This window comes from Cupressus sempervirens, chromosome 3, assembly GCF_028749045.1.
Source record: "Cupressus sempervirens isolate cs-2001-9-10 chromosome 3, ASM2874904v1, whole genome shotgun sequence".
Lineage (NCBI taxonomy): Eukaryota > Viridiplantae > Streptophyta > Pinopsida > Cupressales > Cupressaceae > Cupressus > Cupressus sempervirens.
The window spans coordinates 54227345-54251345 of record NC_143120.1 but is presented as its reverse complement, the minus strand read 5'-3'; the positions used below and the strand labels follow the sequence as shown (position 1 = coordinate 54251345).

At 35.2% G+C, this 24001-nt stretch overlaps 3 pseudogenes; all 3 read right to left on the bottom strand.

Moving 5' to 3' along the window:
* Positions 1 to 128: 128 nt before the first annotated feature.
* LOC149564748 (uncharacterized) lies at positions 129 to 6843 on the bottom strand (annotated as a pseudogene).
* Positions 6844 to 7808: 965 nt separating this feature from the next.
* On the bottom strand, positions 7809 to 11285 carry LOC149564747 (uncharacterized; annotated as a pseudogene).
* An 8-nt stretch (positions 11286 to 11293) lies between these two features.
* The window catches only part of LOC149564746 (uncharacterized), a 143991-nt pseudogene continuing 131283 nt past the window's right edge, over positions 11294 to 24001 (bottom strand).

Here is a 24001-nt window from a genome sequence, read left to right as displayed (position 1 = left end):
CTACAGTTGCAGCAAGTTCAGTCCTTCCTTTTCTCTTGACGTAGTCAGCAACAAACTTCATTAGATAACAATGAATTACTAGCACCAACCTCTCTTCTTGCTAGTTGAGATGAAGAACAAACTGCTTCTTAGGTGACCCATTTCATGAGGGCATCACTATAGTAAAGGCCAAAGTTTGGATCATAATAATATTTTGTAGATTCATTGAAATAGTAACTAGAGGATTCAATATATGACCATTCCACTAAATTTTTCACTGATGACATTCTAGGTACTTGCTCAGACACATGCAAACTTGCCAAGGACACTGCATTCTTGTCATATTCTGGATGAGATTTTGAAGCCCCATATTTTTCTTTCGTAAACATAACTTTAGTCTCTTTCATAGCTGCTAAATCTTTCTTTTAGCTCCGCATAGCTTTAGTTTCAATTTTTTGAAGATCTTTGATAGCCTGCTATTTTTCTTTCTCCTTTGCAACATTCTCTTTCCGCATTGCAGAAAACCTTTTTGTAACATTTTCCTTGTGACACTGCCCAAGTTCATGAATTCGGATACTTATAGGGTTTTTGGAAATAAATATCTTGCATTGGTCACACGATTTGTTCCCTTGGCTCACCCAATACTATCACTTTTTAGCTTTGATTCATTGTGTTGCATCTAGATCTCAAGTAGTGTATGAATTATATTCAATTTTTCTTTACTTGGAAAGAAGAGATTCTCTACTTGATGCTCATAAACATTTCCTTTTTTTTTGGGTATTTATTTCAATGAGAAAAACATTCTTCATTTTGAATGCTACATTTATAACTTCATGTTTTTTCCCTTTTTGTTCTTGTACTCCTTATAGAAATCTTCAAAAATAGGGAAGCTTCAAGAATTAAAGTACCATTCTCTGATGAAAGTGCATTTAGCATATTAACACTGCAAGTTGTCCAATTTCTTCAATACTCTATAAATGATAGTATTTTCCTAAATTTAGTGAATGATCTTTAATTTGAAGAAAAATCATAACAACAGTCTCTTTGCTTTATGAAATTTATTTGCATATGATCTTTCAGCTGTTACTTCTTCCTTTTGCCTATATAGTACAACACTTCAATAATATGATGAACGCACAGTTTTGTTTGCATTATAGCACAGTCTTAAACTTTGAATGTGCATTCTTCTTTCAGCTTTTATCTCATGTGTTACAAATCCAAATTTTGTAATCAACATTGTGATAGCAGTCATTATTTAGTTGATGTAATCTTGTAGCATCTCATTCTGTGAGGTTCGAGCATGGGCTTGTGACACTCACAATGACTTTTATTTCTTTCTTTTCAATTTATATTCTTTTGAAATGGATCAACAGATAGAATATGCCATTGTAGAGATAGTTAGTCATTGCTTAGATCCTTCGGGATCTAACATCAGTTACATCCATGTTTTTGCAGATGCTGGATATCATGGAGCTTGGAGCTGGATTAGTGTGCCAAAAAAGAGGGTTTATAACCAGTCAAAGCAACAAGCAATGACTGGTTATCTCTACTACTCTTTTCTTTCATTCATATGTATCTGTTTGTATATTTCCTTATGAAAGAAATTTAATATAGTGAGCTATACTCACGGCTTGTGTGAGATCTTTTTCCGTTTAGCATATTAATTCATTTCATTGTTTGAAAACATGAATGTATATTTGAAAATAAATAAATACAAAGACATTTCTATTGTTTGAATGAAATGAATGGCACTTTTGTACTTTTATTGCATGTATGCTTAAAATTTTACACATGTGCAAAATTTTAGTGACATTTTTGGTGACTTCTGTTGTATGTGTGCCTGCTTGACATTTGACTAGTTGTTCTTATTTAAGAGGCATAGAGTTTGATTATGCAATCCTAGCACCTAAACCTAACACAAAGTGACTTCTAAAGTTGCTAGTTTAGTTTTGAATGTATGTTCATCAATTTAATAAGACTGGAAATTCTTATTAAATTGATGGGTATGCAGGGTCAAAACTCAAGTATCAACTTTAGAAGTTGCACCATCATAGTCAACCATTTGGTTGGCGTATGTGTAGATGTATGGACTTGAATGAATGCGTGTATGTAATGTATGCATGCATATGTAGATATGTATGGCAAATAGCTAGACATATTTTAGGGTCAGCGATATGTATGTGTGTATGTGTGCGTGTTTTGGATTTGTGCATGCATTTAAGCACACATATTTATGCATGTGCAAATGAAATGAACGGGTATGACTGCAAAACAATGTAAACCAAAAACTAAACTAACCTAGACTACCAAACCAAAATAGAACAGAAAACAAAACAAAACTAAATGCAGATGCACTTATTAAAAATAGGAAAAACTAACCTATTATATACAAGGTAGGACTGAAACTCATACCTCAAAGCATGGTTTGAGGTGGATCCCATTCACAGGGATCGGTAGTATGTCTCCTTCCATGGTAGCCAGCTAGTAGGCATTATGCTATTTACACTCAGCAATCTGAAATAGTCCAGCCCACATGTGATCAAATTTATTGTGCTGGCCTAGCCTGCTCTTCAAAACATCCCACTTCAGTACCATGTCACCAATATAGAACTCTCAAGCTTGAGCTCTTCTGTCAAAGCTCTTCTTGATTTGCATTTTTAATACTCCATGGTTCCCATGGTCTTTTTTCTTGTTTCCTCCAACTCCATCAGCTGGGTGCACCACACTGAAATAGGATCAATCTCCTCAAGCAAAATTAGCTGTGTAGCAAGGTCAAGTGCAGGTAATTATATTTCAATGGATAATCTAGCCTCTTTTCCATACACAAGCCTATAAGGAAAGTTTCCAATAACTTGCTTTGGAGCAATCCTGTCAACCCATAAGACAACCTTCAGCTTTGAATGCCAATCTCTCTTGTTCTCTTGTAAGTTGCACTTGATAATCCTTATAAGATTCTTATTTGAAGATTCAGCCAATCCATTACCCTGTGGGTAATAATTTGAGCTGGTGCTAAGATAAATCCCATGATTAAAGGCCCAATCAGTGACTTTCATTCCAATGAAAGCAAGCACATTATCAGAAACAATGGAATTAGGTACTCCAAACCTGTTCACAATATCATCATAAAAATTTAGGACTGCTATCTCATTTGCATCCTTTAACGCTGCTGCTTCAGTCCAACACGTGAAATAATCAGTGGCCGTAATAATCCACTTATGACCTACACTAGATGGAGGGTTAATAGGCCCTATAAAGTCAACCCCCCTCTTCTAAAAAGGTTGTTCTATTTTAATTGGCTATAAAGGCAACGCTGGCAGCCTTTTTTTTCTTGCAAACATAGCGCATTTGGCACATTTTCTAACATGTGTATGACAATCTTTGAACAAAGTAGGCCAGTAATAGCCTGCTCTTAAAATATTATGAGCTGTAGTCCTTGGAGAAAAGTGTCCTCTGAAATGTCTATCATGAAACTCATGCAATATTTGAGTGGTCTGATCTGAATCCACACACCTGCGAAGGACTCCATTGAAATCTTTTTGATATAGAATGTCGTTAATTAGTACAAAAGGGACTGATTGCAAGTGATAGTATCTTCACTTTGCTCTATCTAAGGTGGTTGGGCATTGACTGGTTTTCAAAAAATGCATCATATCATGTAACCAGCTTGCTAGTTTATCATCATTTCCAGCTGCTCCGATCAGCAAAATTGTATTCGATTGCTCCTCAAGTTCTGCAATGTCCTTATCTACAATTTTTTCACATAATTCTTTTCCTCTAACCAGCTTAGTGATTTGAATATCTACGTCACACTCCGTGACGTGTGTGATCTAGCCAACTCTCTTTTCATTCAGGTCCTTACTTAAGAGGAACTCTTTGACAATTTGGTGTGCGACATGCAAAATAACTTTGTTATGTGTCAGCAAGTGTCTAAATTTTTTAAGACTCTTCACAATAGCAAGGACATGTTTTTCAATGAAACTGTAATGCTGTTCATACTCCTCCAGTCCTTTGCTAAAAAATGTGATTGGCTGTTCTAATCCTTTTGCATTTTTTTGTACCAACATGGCTGAAATCACATCATAACCACCATATGCATAAAGAATGAAATCTTTATTGAAATCAGGATTGATTAGGATAGGTGTTGATGCTAATGTGTTTTTGATAGCTTGAAAATTGTCTTTAGCCTCCTTTGTCCATGTGAAAAATTGCATTCTTTTTAAGCATAGTTGTTAAAGGCTTGAGGAGTGTTGCTATATTAGGTAGAAATCTTTGCACAAAATTGATATGGCCAATGAAACTTTGAAGGCCTTTCTTGTGCTGTGGTAAAAGTAGCTCCAAAATTGTTGCAAATCATTCAGGGTCCATCGTAATGCCTTCCTTTGATACAACATATCCAAGTAACTTTCCCTCATGTACAAAAAATATACTCTTTTTGAGATTTAAGGAGATGCCGAACTCTCTACAATGCTCAAAAATCTACCTTAAATGATCTTTGTGATATGCTATTTTCTGTGAGTAAACTGTGACATCATCCAGATACACCAAAACAAATTTGTACATCAAATTGCTAAAAGCCATCTCCATGGCTTTTTGAAACATGGCTCCAGCGTTGGACAATCCAAATGGCATCCTTTTGTATGCCATGGTTCCCTATTTTGTTGTAAACATTATTTTATATTGGTCCTCTTGCTTGACCAAGATTTGGTTATAACCTGAATAACCATCCAATAAAGAAAACCTCTCAGCACCTGACATACACTATAATATCTACTCCATGGACGGAAGCGGGTGCCTATCTTTCAATGAGACTCTATTCAAGTCTTTGAAATCCACACACAACCGTAACTCTCCATTCTTCTTCCTTACTGGAACTAGGTTAGCAACCCAACTCGTGTGCTTAATAGGAAAAATTATCTTACTTCCAATTAGCTTGAAAACCTCCTTTTGCATCAACAGTTCCAGCTTAGGATTAATTGGCCTTTGCTTTTACCGCACTAGTTTTGCTAATGGTTCTAGCTCTATTGTGTGCTGTGCCAATTTCGGGTTAAATCCTTTTAAGTCACTATACTACCAAGCGAACACATCGCTGAATTCTTGAAACAAATGAAAAAAATCTTCTTCTTTTTTCAGCTGAGTTGACTTTACCAAATTTCAAACATTTACCTAGTGTAATTTCCAGGTTTGTATATTGATTTTCTGTAACCAATAAATTAACCTTTCCAGATTTGAGCTGATCATCTGAATTAAAAAATGCTCTCTAGCATTACTAAACCCTTTGGAAACTTGTTTTTTTTAACTGGATCACCTGGTCACCATACCGACCTTATACCTCTATTGATTAGAATTAGCAAAACCATCTTCTTCCAGTAAAAATTGTAAAATTTGTTCATCACTGTCAAAAACTTGCCAATTAGTATCATTATCAAGAACTGAAGGTCTAGTAATGATCTTGATATGTTGCTGATCAATATGTGTAGACACATTGTTACCAATGTCATACTGGGCTCCTACAACTGCTAGCCTGTCAGCATGCTAATTTTTGTTTCTAGGGACAACTAGTATGTTAAATGCATCAAAATGCTCAAGTAAATCTCAAACATGATGTCTATAAGATTTCAAAATATCATTCTTTACAAAATTCAGACATCTGATTTGATTTACTACTAATTCACTATCACTGTACACTTTTAAACACTTCATTCTGCGCTTTCTTGCCCATTCTAACCCTTGGATTAAACCTTCATACTCTATTGTATTATTGGTACAAGAAAAACTAAATTTGAAAGCGGCATAATATTTCTCATTATCAGGTGAAATCAACATACGCCCCCACTAGCACCTTGTTTACCTCTTGAACCATCAAAAAACATGCTCCATAGCTAATCTTTGGACTTTGCCGATTGACTTACTGGTTTGACCAAAGCTAGAATTACTTCATTTTTTTGATGGATAATGTAAGTCCCTAAATCAGCACTTGTACATGATAAAATTGATTTCAAAGGTTTGACTAGAGGCCCATTCATCAAGAAGAATATCTGGGACATTATCTAGCTGGGTTTGATTTTCAGCTGCTGTATGACACTCCTCTTCATTAAATGCAAGTAGATTTGCATTGACAGCACTGGGTGTATAAGGTTCTATATGATTTTTTACAAGAAACTTACATTTAATGGTTACTTTAGTTCCATATCTAGTCCTAAAAAGCATATGAGACCAATTAGATGATAAATAACCACCAATCTTTGCTATGAAATCCCTAGATAAGCAGATAGCAAAATATGGGGGTAACTCTATGACATATATATCTTGCTGAATGGAAAAATTAGGACAAGCATGAAGGGTGACACTTGCATCTTTAATCATGCCTATAGTACCTACAGACATCCCATCAAGTTGAACAACACCCTTTTGAATAGGCTAGTATTTTAGTCCTAACTGGTCAACTATCTTTTTTGGCATTATCGAGCTTGTGGCTCCACTATCTACCATATAATTATGGACTAACCTATCACCAATGATCAAGGAAAGGTATAAAGGAGGTGGTTTTATTACCTTATTTGATTCCTTGGCAATTTTCTCACTGTCATCCTTCTTTTCATCAACGTTGGTTAACACTGCCTTTGCTGGTTCATTAATCGCCTTTGTGGGATTTGCTTCATCTAAAAGGGCCTTTTGTAGGATATCCATTTGACCAAGAATAGCCAAAGTCTCCCAAATTGACATAGACACATTCATCTTCTTCATATTCTCCACTATATTGAATGGCACAACAAAGTGTGATTTTTGATGTATCTTAGCAACAGCATATTCTGCTGGTTTATGAATGGTTTCCTTGGTGACAGGGATGTGAGTGTCTCCTACCATGTTTGTAGCACTTGATGATGGCTTAGCTGTGTCACTTGCTTTACCCTTATTTTTTGTTTGGTCTACTTCAAGAGCTCTTTTCTTAGCTTGGGTATTTGTTGATATTGATGAGTCATTATTGACTGCACAAAACGCATCTCTCTACCAATTGAGGAAAGCAGTCTCAAGAGTCGATACATCATGCTGCTATTTAGGTGCATCATTTGTGACATTTTTCTATCCTGCTATTGTATTTTACACCATTAATGCCTAATTTATAACTCCATTTGTGCATGCAACCTGATTGTGGGGTTCATTACAGGGATAACACCACTCAAAGTCCACTACAAGATTATTCTGCATGGGCACTATGTCTCTAACTGGATTAGCTAAATTGAGAGGAACTAGATTGTATGGAAGGAAAGGCCTTTGATTAATATTTTGCCTGTAGCCCATTGCATTACCTTGAAATGGCGGCCTATTTCCTTGAGGCTGGCCTTGATTCTATTGCTGATAAGGCAGATTTACAGTTGGAGTCTGCTGTTGGTAAGATGGCCTAGGCTGAAATTATTGTTTCTTTAAATTCACCAGCTCATTAGTAAAAGTTTGCATCATATTTTCAATTTTGAGCTGACTATTCTTAATTTCTTGCAGCTCTAGAGAAGGACTTGTGGTATTTGAAGGGCTTGCCATGGTAATTTCTTGGCCGGGAACTGCAGGTAATGGGTTAAATGGTAGAATTACCAATGGTATATTTAACTGAATGTCTGGGAAAATGGGCATTGAAGGCCTAGGGCTATTTTACTAGCTTGGATAAGACTATTTTCAGCCCTAATAGCGATCTCATAAGCTTGAGGCATCGAAACACCTCCCATAGACTAAATCATTATTGAAATATCGCTATTTAAGCTTCTTAAATAATAATAAAAAGCATGCTCTGCTGAAGGTCTTACCGCATTGGGTATTCTAGTCCAGGTTCTCTGAAATTAGTTATTAAAATCCATCATTTGTTCTTGTGGTGCACGCTTTATGGTTGTGAGCTGCTCCACAAGTGACAAAAAGTCTAACTTATCCTCAAAATGTCTTCTTAAAGCATCACCCAAAGCATCCCATGAGCCTATAGAACCAATAGCTAGGCTTCTGAACCATTGAAGTGCTTTTCCTTTTAATGATGCTTCCAGTAGCTTAGTAGCCACATCCTCCTCTATAACATGATGTACGTTGCATAAAGTTGCAACATCTCTTATGTGCTCATATGCTGTAGTCTAATTTTCTCTTGTGAAATTAGGCAGACTTTTCAATGTAGCTAGTGGTATATCATGGTGTTGAGAAAAATTCAAGGGACTCCCTTGATTAAAACAGACAAAAGCATATGCCCTCGCCATTGGTGGAGGTTTCTGTACAAGCTGTTGTATTGGTTGTTGATGTACAAGCTGCTGTTGAAAACTTGTATTGACTGTACTTGCTGGTATAAAACCAATACTTGCTGAATTTTCAGTTGAACCAACAAAAATGTCAAAAGAATCAACTCTTACTGATGGGCTTGCTAAATGTCTAACTTTTCTTTGATGTGTTTTGTTGTATACATGAAGACCAGGGACTAAAAGCCACTTCCTTGATGCTAGCTTGGTCCTGGATAAGCTCCTTCCACATTTTTTTTGAGTTTCCAACTATAGATATTAAAAAGAAGTGGAACTTCGTGTTTGAATCTTTCTCATAAATTCATCACCCTTTACTGGTTGGTTGAAAATGACCTTCAGCTGTACTAGCACAGTTGAAAAATACACTCAGGTCCCATCGGGCATGCCAAAACTGTTAAGTTTCAGGATTTGCACCCTATTGAACTGGCAATGTTCAGTAATCCTTACTTAACATGAGAGTCATTTCATTACGTGAGACTAGATAATAAAATTAAATCTCTGGATTCTAGGCCGGCTCCTATTATATCTTTCAATGAAACACTCTAAAACTTAATGAAAACTTAGAGGGAAAAGGTAAGAAAGTGCAGAAAATAAACCTAAAACCTAAAGCTTAAACTAAGAAAAGAGGTGATACACCAAAAGTTACTATGAAGATGTAACACACATGTAATAAAGAGGATTATAGTTCTATCAAATATAGATAAAGCACATTTTCCTGTAAAGGCTTGCACAAGTGATTTATGATAAGGTTTCAATACTGAAACTACAAAAAGAGGATAAATTACTATCTCACTTTGACTAATTTTACCTATAAACACATATCATAACCTGTAAGCAGACTTACTTTTCCACAAAAAAGTGTTGGAATGAGACAAAAAATAAGGAATAATGTAAACATTCACAGGTTAACTTATCAAATCATTCAAAACACACACAGAGTTTGTAGAAAAGAAAAAAGAACTTAACAATTTACTTCATAAAGCATAATCACACTACTATCACTGGCATTATTTCTTCAAAATGTTGAATTAAAGACCCTGTGACAAAGCTTAGGACTCCAAAGATGTCTCAAAACTTAGTAATAAAATTAGAACTCTTGAAAAATGAGTTAGAAAACTCATTAAGTATAATGCCCAACTGTTGGGTTGTATGCAGAAAGATAGCTTGGAAAACAAGGCTTAAAACCTTCTGAAATAATGATCTTTTGCTAAAAAAGCTCCACTCATTCATAAAGAACCCTATGACTCACCTTCCACTGTCCACAAAATGCTCAAACTGGTCATAAAGACCCCCAAACTGATGTAGCAAAGTCAAAATCTGACCTCCTATATTCCATGCATATGTTTCCTAACTAACTTATGACTTCGAATATCCATTGAATAACATAATACACATGGCTTTAGTCTTTAAGATGCATAAAAAAAAAACATATTCAATGATTTATAAACACCATTGAATAGTTTATTTTTATAACATAACACAATAACAAAATAAGAAAGTCATTACTCACTTAAATTTCTATCTACACTTTTCCCCCCACAACATTAGACATAGCAAAACATTTTTTGAAATACAGTAAAAATCCCACCAAAATATTCGATTTCAAAAACTTTATGAAATCCGACATGGGGCTTGCTTTATGAATAGTTTTATTTGCAAACCTAAAATCACTTACAAATCGCAAATGCTTGGAGAGATGCAAGTTAGGGGGTTAGCTAGGGTTTGCTGAAGGAAAATTTTCCATCTCACCATGATAATGCCTAAGAGAGCATTTAGATTGTTAAGTTGCAATCATATTGTTGATTGTGATATGACTTAGTATTGGAAGCATGATTTTCCTTTTGTCGTTGTCCTTTGGAGTCACCATGATCTTTTATGGTCTACCTGCTGAAGGTAATGTTTTTCATCTTTTGTTGTTTCCAATCATTTTGAGAAAAATGCCATTTATTTCTACTATGAGATCTTGCTATTTGGCATTTTTTGGGAATACAAATTTAATGCTGTAATTGGGTATCATGAAACCCAAATGAGGTTTTCTCTCTTTGAGTGAATTTGCAAGTATTTCTTGTGGCTTTGTTGATGAGTGGCTATATCTTCCACGATACTACCTAAAACCCACAACATGAACTCCTTCAGAGCCTCTGATAACTATTGATTGAGCCCATTTGTTGAAGTCTTATAAATAGCTTCAGGAATGTAACAAAAAGGAGTTTCCTGCAAACTTGATCGCAATCAACTCTTTCAATATTTGATTGATAAGAAACTGTGCAGGGGTAACAGCAACAAATGTGCTTGCAAAGTAATTCAAAAACCACTTTAATTGAACATTAGGTGCATTTCCACATGATTCTGTAACTTCTGTAAGAAAATTAATAAGATTTCCAAGATTAATTTTTGTTGTTTCTTTAGATAGAGTCGCCTTCAGCTTCTTAGACTTCTTCTATTTAGGTCTTTTCCTCTTCCCTAACCTTTATAGAATTATCATAGCTTGTAGAAATCAAAATCTCATGGACAGGATGCCATTGTATCATCTTCACATCTTGAGTATGGCCTTGTAGTATAGAGACACACTCAAACTCATTCTTGGGTTGGACTTCCCAGATCCAAACATACTTGTCAAGACCACACATAGCAAGTAATGACCCAAATGCACTCCAAGAAACACTTTTGACTTCATTCTCATATCCCTCTAAGGATGCAATGCATTCAAATTCATCACCAACATTTTTCCAAATAGCAGTTGTTGCATCAAAACTTGCTGTTGCAAGTAACTTCCATTAGGTGACCATGCACATGACCTAATAGTTCTTGTATGTGTCTCTTCCAAAACAGCCTTGCAAAACTAAGAAGAAGAAGCACTGGAAGGAGCTGCAATGTTTTCCCATATTCTGATAGTTTTATCACCACTACAAGAGGTGAGAAAAAGTGAGCTTCCCCACTTCTGCTGACAAGATTCCATGCTACACCCCACACCTTGTCTATGTGCCCTTCCAAAACCTCACCCTCACTTAAATGTACCACTTCAATATCTTTTGATATCATATTTTCCTTTATATTTCAACAATACGGGTATTCTGCCAAATCCCTTCTTCATTTGAGTCCTTCCTTGTCTCTTGATGTAGTCTGCAACAACCTTCATTAGATAACAGTGAGTTACCAGCACCAACCTCTATTCTTGCTAGTTGAGATGAAGAACAAACTGCTTCCTGGGTGACTGACTTCCTGAGGGCATCACTATAGTAAAGGCCAGAGTTCGGATCATAATAATATTTTGTAGATTGTTTGAAATAGTAACCAGAGGATTCAATATATGACCATTCCACTGAATTTTTCACTAATAACATTCTAGGTGCTTGCTCAGATGCATGCAAACTTGCCAAGGACACTGCATTCCTATCATATTGTGGATGATATTTTGAAGCCCCATATTTTTCTTCCGTAAACATAACTTTAATCTCTTTGATAGCTACTAAATCTTTCTTTTAGCTCCACATAGCTTTAAATTCAATTTGTTGAAGATCTTTGATAGCCTACTATTTTTCTTTCTCCTTTGCAACATTCTCTTTCCGCATTGCAAAAAGCCTTTTTGTAACATTTTCCTTGTAACACTGCCCAAGTTCATGAATTTGGATACTTATAGGGTTGTTGGAAATAAATATCTTGCATTGGTCACACCATTTGTTCCCTTGGCTCACCCAATACTATCACTTGTTAGCTTTGATTCATTGTGCTGCATCTAGACCTCAAGTAGTGTATGAATTACATTTGATTTTCCTTCACTTAGAAAGAAGAGATTCTCTACTTGATCCTCATAAACATTTGCTTTTCTGTGGGTATTTATTTCAACTAGAAAAACATTCTTCATTTTGAATGCTACATTTATAACTTCATATTTTTTCCCTTTTTGTGCTTGTACTCCTTATAGCAATCTTCAAAAATATGGAAGCTTCAAGAATTAAAGTACCATTCTTTGATGAAAGTGCATTTAGCATATTAACACTGTATGCTGTCCAATTTCTTCAATACTCTATAAATGACAGTGTTTTCCTGAATTTAGTGAATGATCTTTAATTTGAAGAAAAATCATAACAACAGTCTCTTTGCTTCATGAAATTTATTTGCATATGATCTTTCAGCTGTTACTTCTTCCTCTTGCCTATACAGTACATCACTTCAATAATATGATGAACGCACAGTTTTGTTCGCATTATAGCATAGTCTAAACTTTGAATGTGCATTCTCCTTTCAGCTTTTATCTCATGTGTTACAAATCCAAATTTTGTAATCAACATTGTGATGGAAATCATTATTTAGTTGATGTAATCTTGTAGCATCTCATTCTATGAGGTTTGAGCACAGGCTCATGACACTCACAATGACTTTTATTTCTTTCTTTTCAGTTTACATTCTTTCAAAATGGATCAATAGATAGAATATGTCATTGTAGAGATAGTCATTGCTTAGATCCTTTCGGATCTAACATCAATTACTTCCATGTTTTTGTAGATGCTGGATATCATGGAGCTCAGAGCTGGATTAGTGCGCTAGAAAAGAGGGTTTAGAACCAGTCAAAGCAACAAGCAATGACTGGTTATCTCTACTACTCTTTTCTTTCATTCATATGCATCTGTTTGTATATTTGCTTATGAATGAAATTTAATATAGTGAGCTATACTCATGGCTTGTGTGAGATATTTTTCCATTCAACATATTAATTCTGTTCATTGTTTGAAAACATCAATGTATATTTGAAAATAAATAAATACAAAGACATTTCTATTGTTTGAATGAAATGAATGGCACTTCTATACTTTTATTGCATGTATGCTTAAAATTTTACACATGTGCAAAATTTTAGTAACATTACAATAGACTAAATTTTGTCAATCATTGATCTATATGTGGTCTAATCTAAATCCTTGGAATCATCATTTTTGGAAAGCTTATGTCTAGTAGACATAGGTGTTCCAATTGGTCTTGAATCCTCCATTTCAAATTTCTTCAGTATCTCTTTGACATACTTAGATTGAGTAATGTAGATACTATCTTTCTTTTGTTGAATCTACAAGTCAACAAAGAATTTGATTTCTCCAAACATTGACATCTTAAATTCCTTAACTCGTTTCCCCTAAAAAGCTTTATATAAATCATCATTTCTAGTAAACAATGTATCATCCACAAATATTTCTGCCAACACAATCTTCTTGTCTAGTCCTTTGATGTATAAGTTGTTATTATCATTTATTCTTTAAAAACCTAATTTCATCCAATAATTATGAAGTCTTTCATACCAAGCTTTGGGATCTTTCTTGAGACCATACAATTCTTTGTGCATTTTACAAACTATAACCATTTTACTAGGATCTACAAAACCTTCAGGTTGTTCTATGTAAACTTTTTCTTCAAGAATTTTATTCAAGAATGTAGATTACACATCCATCTAATACACTTTAAATCCTTATGTGCAACATAAGAAAGTAATATTGTAACACATTCTAATCTTGCAATAGGAGAAAAAGTTTCACCATAAATAGTACATTCCTCTTGAGAGTAACCATTGCATACTAACCTTGCTTTGTTTCTTGAACTTTCTCCATCTTCATTCAGCTTATTTCTAAAGACCCACTCGGAGCCAATTACATCTTTATCCTTGGGACTAGGAACAAGAGTCCAAGTCTTATTCCTTTCTATCTATTCGATCTCTTCATTCATAGATTCAATCCAACTTTTATTATCCAAAGTATCTTTAACTATTCTAGGTTCAAATTCAGTAAGTAAACATGTACCTTTCAATTTTTTCCTTGCCATCATACCATCTGATTTGTCTCCAATTATTTTCTCATGCGCATGGTGCCTTTTAGCATATTTTTCTAATATAGGTACTTTGGATTTAGAGTTTGTTCCACTTACCTCACCATGACCTTCTGCATCATGCTCAAGTCCCATTGCCTTTGACTCAAGTCCTTCAAGTTCTAACTTAAGTTGCAATAGCTACAACTCAAGTGCTTTTGGAGATTCTAGGGACTCGAGAGGTGAGGTCTACTAAATTCTAGTTGGATTATGCAATGTATTGGGTTCAAAGTAAATAAATTTTCTATAATCTTCAGGTTCTTTATTGCTTTCTTTTTCACTCTTTTATGCAAACTCATCAATCTTTACACATGCACTTTCTATGATCTTATGAGTAGTTAGACTTAAACATTTGTATACTTTACTTTTGTTGGAGTATCCTAGTAATATGCCCTCATTAGTTTTGACATCAAATTTACCTTCCCTACTCTCATTCAAAATATAGTATTTGCTACCAAATACTTTCAAGTAACTTGCATTAGGTTTGTAGCCATACCATAGTTCATAAAGAGTTTTATTTGAGTCTTTCTTCAGTTGTACTTTGTTTAAGGTATGAACTATTGTATTGATTGCTTCCTTCTAGTATTTGGTTGCAACATTCTTTTCTATCATCAAGGTTCTTGCACAATCCATCATTGATCTATTCTTTCTTTTTTCTGTACCATTCTACTAAAGTGTACTAGGGGCTGATACTTTTCTTTTGATTTCTCTTTCAGTGCAAAATTCATTGAATCCATTAGAAATGAATTCACCTTCTCTATCTGATCTCAAACATTTCATCTTCTTTCCTATTTCCTTCTCAACTCTTACTAGATAGCACTTGAACTTTTGAAAAACTTTAGACTTACCTTTCAGATACATTACTGTCATCATCCTAGAATAATCATTAACAAATAAAATAAAATACTTATCTCCACTATATCTCTCAAAGCCAATTGGTCAAAAAAGATCTATATGAACCAACTCAAAGACCTTCAGAATGATAGTTTTTTCTTTTAAAACTTGTCATGCCAATCTTACCAATTTGACAATTTTCACATAGGCCCATATCAAGTTTCCTTAGACTAGGAATACCTCTTACTATTTTGTTTTCTCCTACTTGATCAAGTTATCAAAGTTCACATGACATAACCTTAATCATCTTTCTTCTATTGAGCAATAAAACATGAACTTTCAGTAAGATCTAAGTAGAATAAGTTACCTTTTGTTTGATTACTAGACCCAACTAGATTTCTTTTTCTATCTAGTAGCTTAGGCTTCCCATTCATAAATTCTATCTTGAATCTAATATTATTCAACTATGCCACACTTATCAGATTATGTTTCAACCCTTCAAACCAATAAGAATTGTCACATTTGAGTTTATTAGTTAGATAAATATAGTGTTTTCTTTTTATGCAACATGGTTCATTGTTGCCAAATCTTACACTTCCATCATCATGCTGTTTCATATGCTCAAACTTTTTTTTATCACCAGTCATGTGATGAGAACAACCACTATCAATAATCCATGCATCATTTTTCTTAACATGAGAGATAAGTGTCATTTTATCTTCTTCATCATCAGGTTCATTTTTTATAGCACTATAGACCATTTCATCATCATCACTACTATTTGAATCTTTAGCCATGAAATAAGACTTCACCTTTTTCCTTATAGTCCTTGTAGTTTTTGAAATCCTTCTTACCTTTATACTTTTTGTTCTTCTTTGCATCTTTGTCATATCTGTTTGGACACCTTGCAACAATGTGACCAACTTCTTCACAAGAAAAATAGATTAGAGAAAATTCCTCCACATTCATTGTTCTAGTAGGAGTTTTATGCTAAGCATTCAAATAGTTCAGACCTGAATAATTGATGTTTGCTAGATGTATCTTCATAATTTTGTGCCATGCTTCAAAGTTATCTTTGTTCATCTTGGAAATCTCTCTCCTATAAGACATCCTAATCTTTAGCTTAGGTCCTCGAAACCTTCTTTACAAGCACCAAAAGCTTCGATACCAATTGTTGAAAATATAAGAGGAGTAACTGAGAGGGGAGGAGTTACTCGGTTAACACATAGGCACTCTGTTAACACTAAATATATGTAATGTTGTGCTCGAAGATCCTTGTCAAAAAATGATGAATAAAATGCAAGAAAATTTTATTTTTTAAAAAAATGGATCCAAACGAAAATCAACATACAAGGATCACAAAAATCACAATAGAAGACTTAACAAACAATCTCGACAATTGATGAATCTCTAAGCACAACCACTAAACTAACACACTCAAACTAAAAGATGAGAACCAAGACAACAATAGAACTTAAAATCTTTGATTTTTCAAAGCCTACTAATATAAGCAATCCTAAAGGGTACTAAAAACACCAAAATACACAATTCTCTCCATTCTGTTGCTAAGGTTTGCACAAGAGAATGCCAACATGTGCGCGAGGAAGTGACAAGTCTTGCATAGGAGAGAGTACAATATCGCATGAGCTTCCTCTACACTTTGCATGAGAGAATGCCTTTTGGCATAAGAGATCACATTCTTGCATGAGAAAACACTTCTCTGACAAGAGGAAGTATAACCACAATAGGGAAAATGAAAGACAAACAAGTAGGAACAATGATTCCTTCACACCGAGGAGTACTAAATCCACACATTGAAGCTTGGACACTTGAACACAATAGTAAGAAGAAAAAGTAAGCATAAAACCAACTAAACCATAATGGTTTAGAAAAAATACTGAAAGTAACATTGCAATGAACAAAAATAACTAAACTCTTGTGTGGTTCCTCCCACCCATAATAACATCATGAGACCTCGAAGGTCGTAGTCATCCCATGATTGCAATATCCTAATCTACCAACTAGATAATTAGAGCTATATTATGAGGGTGTCACTACTAAAACATAAGAACATCATAAGAACAATAAAATCTAACATGCTAATCTAATAAAGAAATAGATACTCCAAAAAAGTAAAACATGTCATCTAATCATATGCTAAACATCAGAATATAGGAATGTGTCAAATAAACTATCATCATCTAAACATGATATCAAAGAATTCCAATGAAAGCATAAATTACAAGGAAGCATACTCTAGAATCTCATATATACTAAGTGAAACATCAAGCATTGGTTGCACTAAAATAATAGATTGTCTATGTACACCAGTCCCGAGCAATGGTATAGGTAGCTACACCTCCCAACCACATAGAACCCATAGGTTCACTCCTATTGTGATGATAGAGATAATCATCCAACCACAAACACACATAAAGAAAATGTCCATAGCTAACACCAATGCCAGACAATAGAAATGACTGAAACCAAGATCTTGATGTGATGCAAGTACAATAGGTCCTAGTTAGACATGCAATGGGTAACTATGTAGGGAATTTCTTGGAGGGTAAATTGGTTGGCATCAAGAGGCCTAAGATAAATATCATTCAATTCAACTTCCCAATGGAAGTCTCTCACACTGTGTCCTTTTATTATCTTGAATTTATTTAATTATCACTTGTTAGAACTTTTTCATGCCAACCCTTTGGACACAATAGTCACCACGTTGTGAGAGAGAAGCCCCCTCCATGCTACCCCACCCTACCCATACTAATCTAATGATGAGTGCCTAAAGGCATGCATATTCCCAACCCAACCCCAAATGAACAAACTCATTGAAATATAATTGGGAGTTTGAGCCTTGTAAGTCACCCAAAAATGCACGCACATGTGCTCATGTATGGTGCACCACCATCATGAAGATCATAAAATGAGGACTAGATGAGAACATAAGAAAAATAACAATCAACAATAAACAATATCAAGAGGATGGATGTGGCATGCATCCCAATGCAACATAAAAGTGAAACAATGGTTTGACTGACATCCTATGGATGATTTAAGTCCATGCCCAACATCATGCCAAGAAAACTAGTTAACACACAAATTGAGGTGAAAACCTCAAAAATCAAAAACTACAAATTAAAACATATTTGGTGTTAGGGCACAAAAGCCATGAAATTCCAATAAAATTTAGGTTCAAACGACATACTCAAAAATGATGAGCATAATGGTGCAAAACCCCAAACCTTCATCCCAAAAATTGGGGAAATGTTCATACCCATCCAATTGGGAAAAACTAACAATAAAAAATGGAGAACACTAGTACTTAGCCTCCTAACATATAGCTACTAGAAACAAAAGCATAAATGGAGTTGGAACATAAAAACGGGAGAGCACTATGTGATAGCCAAAAGGGATAAAACAAGAATCAGCTAGATAAAATAAATGTCATGTAGAAGCTACCAAAAGTCACAGTAAACCAAGGTTTCCTTGAGGTGGACCCAACAAGATTGATCTCACAAAGATTCCATGCCTGTAGGTCTCACAATGAACCAAAACATAATCCTCCAGAAGAGGATTTTGGAAATAGCTCTCAAATTTCTAATTTCCAAAGGTGAGAAACAAGGAATAGATTTCCTCTTTGGATACTTATGTACTTTTCAAGTGAATAATATATTAGGGTAAATAACCAAGTAAAATAGTTACACCTTGAATCAACCCAAATGAAGATAGGCTATTCCAAGTAATTGGCATTCACCTATGACAAAGCTACTAGAAATTAAAATAATTAAAATAAAGCTTGAAAAACCCTTAAACCAAAATCACATAAAGCCTTACCAGCTTTTGTAACAAATGTGAACCTCTAAATGCACAGACATGTTCATAAGTCTAGTCACATAATGCAAATGAGTTTGGATTTAATCAAATCATCAGAAGGTTAAATTTAAACAATCAAATATGATACATCGGCCATACAAGTATGACATTGGTAAAATATGAACAAATGAATCACTAATTCCATGTGCCACTACCAAGGATATAATTCCTACATACTAAAATACATGATCAAGTGTAATTGAATGTAATAACATAGCCAAAGTAATAAATGCATTATTTAACCTAATTTAACCATTAATTTAATTATACTAAACTAATCCATTTACATCTCACACTCACATAAAGAATAACAAAGAAAGAATGAAGTAAATTATCATAGTATTAAATCCATCATAAAACATAATTAGAGATAGGTCCAAATATTGGATAACCAAATATCATTATAAAACATATTGTCATCTCAGAATGGCATCATCATGCAAATATGATCAACTGAACATCATAGTAATCTAGCATCTATTGTACTGGAAATCAAAGTATAATCTAATCCTCAGGTCATCTCAAATGTATAAATAACATGAGTAACAAATATAAAAGTATAAAAAGGTACATACTGCAAACACGAGAGGCACTTCATCCTTCTCCACTAGGAATAAACTTACTCTTGGAAGCCTTCAAATAGATAGGGGTACAATTCTTGCAATCCAATAGCATCCTCCCAAGTAGTAGAGGTTTCATTGCTCATGTCCCACTGGACCCTTACTTGCTTTATGTCTTGACCCCTCAAAGTCAATTTCTGATGTTGAAGGATACAGATAGGCTCCAATGAAAGTTGCCCACTTGTAAAGCATCCCAATAAGGAACATGGGTCACATTGGGAATATATTGTCTCAAAATAGACACATGAAAAAAATCATGGATGTGTGATATGCTAGGTGGGAACACTAGTCAATAAGAAATAGGATGGATTCTCTTGAGGATCTCAAATGGTTTGACAAAATATGGCACCAACTTAGAACCTTTACCATAATAGATGGGGCTTTTCCTTGGATGCGCTCTCAAAAACACCTTGTCACCAATAGAAAAGTGACAATCCAACCTATGGGCATCTACATACTTCTTATGCATGTCCTGAGTAGTAACCAAATGCTCTCTCATACAAATAGCCTTCTGCTCCATATCTTGAAGCATCTCTGGACATACAAGTACTCGGTCCTCCAAATGATCCCAACTCAAAGGGGTACAACAAAGTCTACCATACAAGGCTTGAAAAGGTGGTATGCCAAGAGAACTATGATACCTTCTATTATAAGAAAATTCAAAAATTAATTAATAATCCTCCCACTTTACCTATATTTCCATCACATACATTTGAAGCATGTTTTCTAGAACCTAGTCCACTCTCTCTATCTAACCATTAGTCTCTGGGTGATAAGCTGAACTAAAACTGAGTTGCACACCCAAAGCATTCTAGAGAGATTTTCACAATGGTAAAGTAAACACTAGATCTCTATCCAAATTAATTCGACAAGGGATCCCATACAATTGAACAAGATCTTCCAAGAAAACATGTACTATAGAAGAAGTTATGTAGGATGTCCTCATGGGTGAAAAATGTGCTACCTTGGAAAACTTGCCCATTGTCACCATAATAAAATCATGTCATCAATAGGCAACCCAATTATGAAATCAATAGATATCGTATCCCATTTCCACTCTTGAATGATGTGCAATTGCAGAAGACTTTTCAGATGTTGATGCTTTGCCTTCACTCTCTGACACTCAAGATATCAAGCAATAAAATCAGCAACATTGTGCCTCATACTTGCCCAAAACTACAATTTTTTAAAGTCAGCATACATCTTCTTGATGCTGAGATGTGTAAACTATAGTAAAATTATGTGCTTCTAACAAAACCAAGGTATGAAGATCACTAGACATTGATACATAGATACACCCCAAGTGTTGTAGTAGTCCATCAAACTCAAGCAAATAACTTGAAAACTAGACTTGATATCTACCCTCACCTCCTAATACCATGTGTCACTAGGCAAGGCCTCTAAGATATGACCTCACAAGTCCGCTCCCAATGAGAAGATTGATATCTCATGTCGCCTCCTACTCAAGGCATTCACAATGACATTTTCTTTCCCTTTAATGTAGTGAACATCAAAGTCATATTCACATAGGAACTCCATCAAGCGACATTGTCATGCATTCAAGTTTGGTTGACTAAAGATATACTAGAAGCTCCTATGATCTCTATGAAACTCAAACCTATGTCCCAAAAGGAAATTCCTCCAACAAACAAGAGTATTCACTATGACCACAAGTTAGAAATCATGAGTGCCATAATTAAGCTGATGGTCCTTAAGTTTCCTAGACTCAAATGCAATCACATGACCATCATGCATCAACACCACACTCACACCTTCCAATGAAGCATCTGTGCAAACCATAAAATCACCTACACAATTAGGCACTGCAAGGACTGGTGCACTAGTCAAACACTCCTTAAGAGCACTAAATGTTTCCTTACACTAGTCTGACCAAACATACTTCTTCCCTTTCTTCTACAAGGAAGTGATGGCATGAGGTACACATGAAATATCCTTCACAAAGCGACAATAATAACCCATTAATCCCATGAAAATATGAACCTCAAAAACATTGCTGGGTATGAATCCACTAGTGATCTACCACAATACCATCACCAGTGATGATAAGCCCCAAATACTATACCTCTAATTGGAAGAATCTACATTTACCCAAGTTTCCATACAACTAATGGTCTCGCAAGAATTGTAACAATTGGCATAAATGGACCACATGTTTCTCAAGAATCTTCAAATAGATCAATATGTCATCCAAAAATAGAATAACACACCGGTTGAGGTATGTAAGAAATACTCCATTTATCATAATGGTGAACATCGATGGTGTGTTGGTTAACCCAAAGGGTACAATCATGTACTCATAATGCCCATATCGTGTAGGAAAAGTTGTCCAGTGAATGTCAACCTCATGAATAAGAAGATAATGGTATCTTGACTTATGATCAATCTTTGAGAACACTTGCACTCCCTTCATCTGATCAAACAAGTCATCTATCCTTAGGAAAGGATATTGGTTCTTTATTGTCACCTTATTCAACTATTGTTAGTCAATGCATAAACACAAAGATCCATCTTTCTTCTTCATGAAGATGATTGGTGCACCTCACAAGGATACACTAGTATGAATATGGCCCTTGGCCAACAATTCCTCCAAATACAATCTGATCTCACTCAACTCTTAAGTAGTCATGTAGTAAGGAGCTAGTGAAATTAGCTTCACTCTTGGTATGAGGTCTATACCATGTATCTCATCAAAAAACACATATGCATACTCACAAAGGAGTGGGTGATCATCAAGTGTCATTGTACAACTCTCAACCTCCTCAAGATCACTGATAAACACAAAAAACATTTGACATCCCTTCTACACACTCTACTTTAGTTTATTAGTTTAGATTGTCCGAAGTGAGACTGGTCTCTCAACCCTTAAAAGCTCCACCTATCCACCTATGTCATTAACACACTATATTGACTTATGGTGACAATCTACATTCACCTAATGGGTGGCTAACCAATCCATGGCCAACACAATGTCATATGATCCTAAAGGTAGGATAAAAAGATCCACTATGGTGGTGAAGGTACCCAAGTTCAAACTAAAACCACTAACCAAGGAGTCCACAACCACTTTAGATCTTATAGCTAACTCAACTTACCACCTATTGACCTGATGTGCTACCACTAGCCCACATTGTTGAACAAGAGATGTAAAGTAAAAGAATTTGAAGCACCTGAGTCAAATAATACTAAAGATGAAATACCATGCAACATACCTATAGCCTTGACTATGGTACCTTAATGCTCATCTTGACAGTTATCAATCACCGCAAATACTTGATGGCTTCTACCTACATCTCCCATGATAGTCTCTTATTTAGCTACACCTCTACCAATTCCTAAAGATGCTTAATAGAACATATCATTTCTTTATGGCTAAGCTATCCAAAAGAATAACATTCTCCTTCAAAGCTGGAAATATGTCCACACCCACCTTAAGTAGCACTAGAATAAGTGTACTTCCCTTGCTAGAGTTATACTAACTACTCTAAGTAGGGTGATCCTATTGAGACTTCTAGTCATCCCCTTTCTTCCCTAAGGTATTTGAATTCTGTCGACCCTTTGAATAAAACCCCTTTTGATTCTTACGATGATATCCATCTTGAGAGGGTGCTAACTGGATTTTTCCCTTTCCCAGGGAGTGAGTAAACTATGCATCCTGCCATGAGGTTTGTGCACTATGGTTATGAGAACCTAATTTACCACTAAACCCTCTAGCCACATTGCTCTCAATAATTATTTTCTTCTCCATGAAAAGTGCAAGCATCCTTGGCTGGTGAACACAAACATCCTCAATCATAGAGTCCCTAAGGCCCCTAACAAAATGTTGTGTGAGGAGTGCTTCATCATGACAATAACTTAAATACTACCTCAACCCAAGAAACTACTTCTCATACTGATCCACTAACATACTCCCCTACTTGAGCTCATGAAATTCATTAGTATGGGGCTTACAATTCTACAAAGAAATGAATTTCTCTCTAAACCTCTCCTAAAAGATCTCCCAAGTGAGATCTGCCACATCAATACAGAGCTTCTCGCTCTCTATTTTCCACCATATAGATTTATGGTCTCTCAACTATGTAATAATACAATGGGCTTTCAAGTTGCTTCCATAGGGTAATAAGGAAAAGAAACACCCCATATCTAGTAACCAAGTCTTAGCCTTGAGCCCTATCACTTGGCGATCAGATAGTGGTGATTTAGACCTTTGAAGTTCCTACATCATCTCCACCTAGGTGAAGTCATCATCATCCTAACCACATCCCCTCCATCGATGCACTCTTCCGCTAGGTGTGTATGAGAACATTCACACTCACAATCACATTCTTCTTCTTCCTTATGATCTTACCTATGCAATCTCCATAATGAGATTCATCTTCTTGACCATGGTCACATTGGTTCTCCTCTATACAAGGTCCTAATTGATCGATAATCTCCTGTAGGAAGGGCATCAATTCCCCAATTCCACCTTGATCATTATTACCCTACTCTTCCCCACCAACTTGATGTTCTTCCTCTTGGTTCTCTTCTTCAATTTTATTTTGTCAATTGCTACCT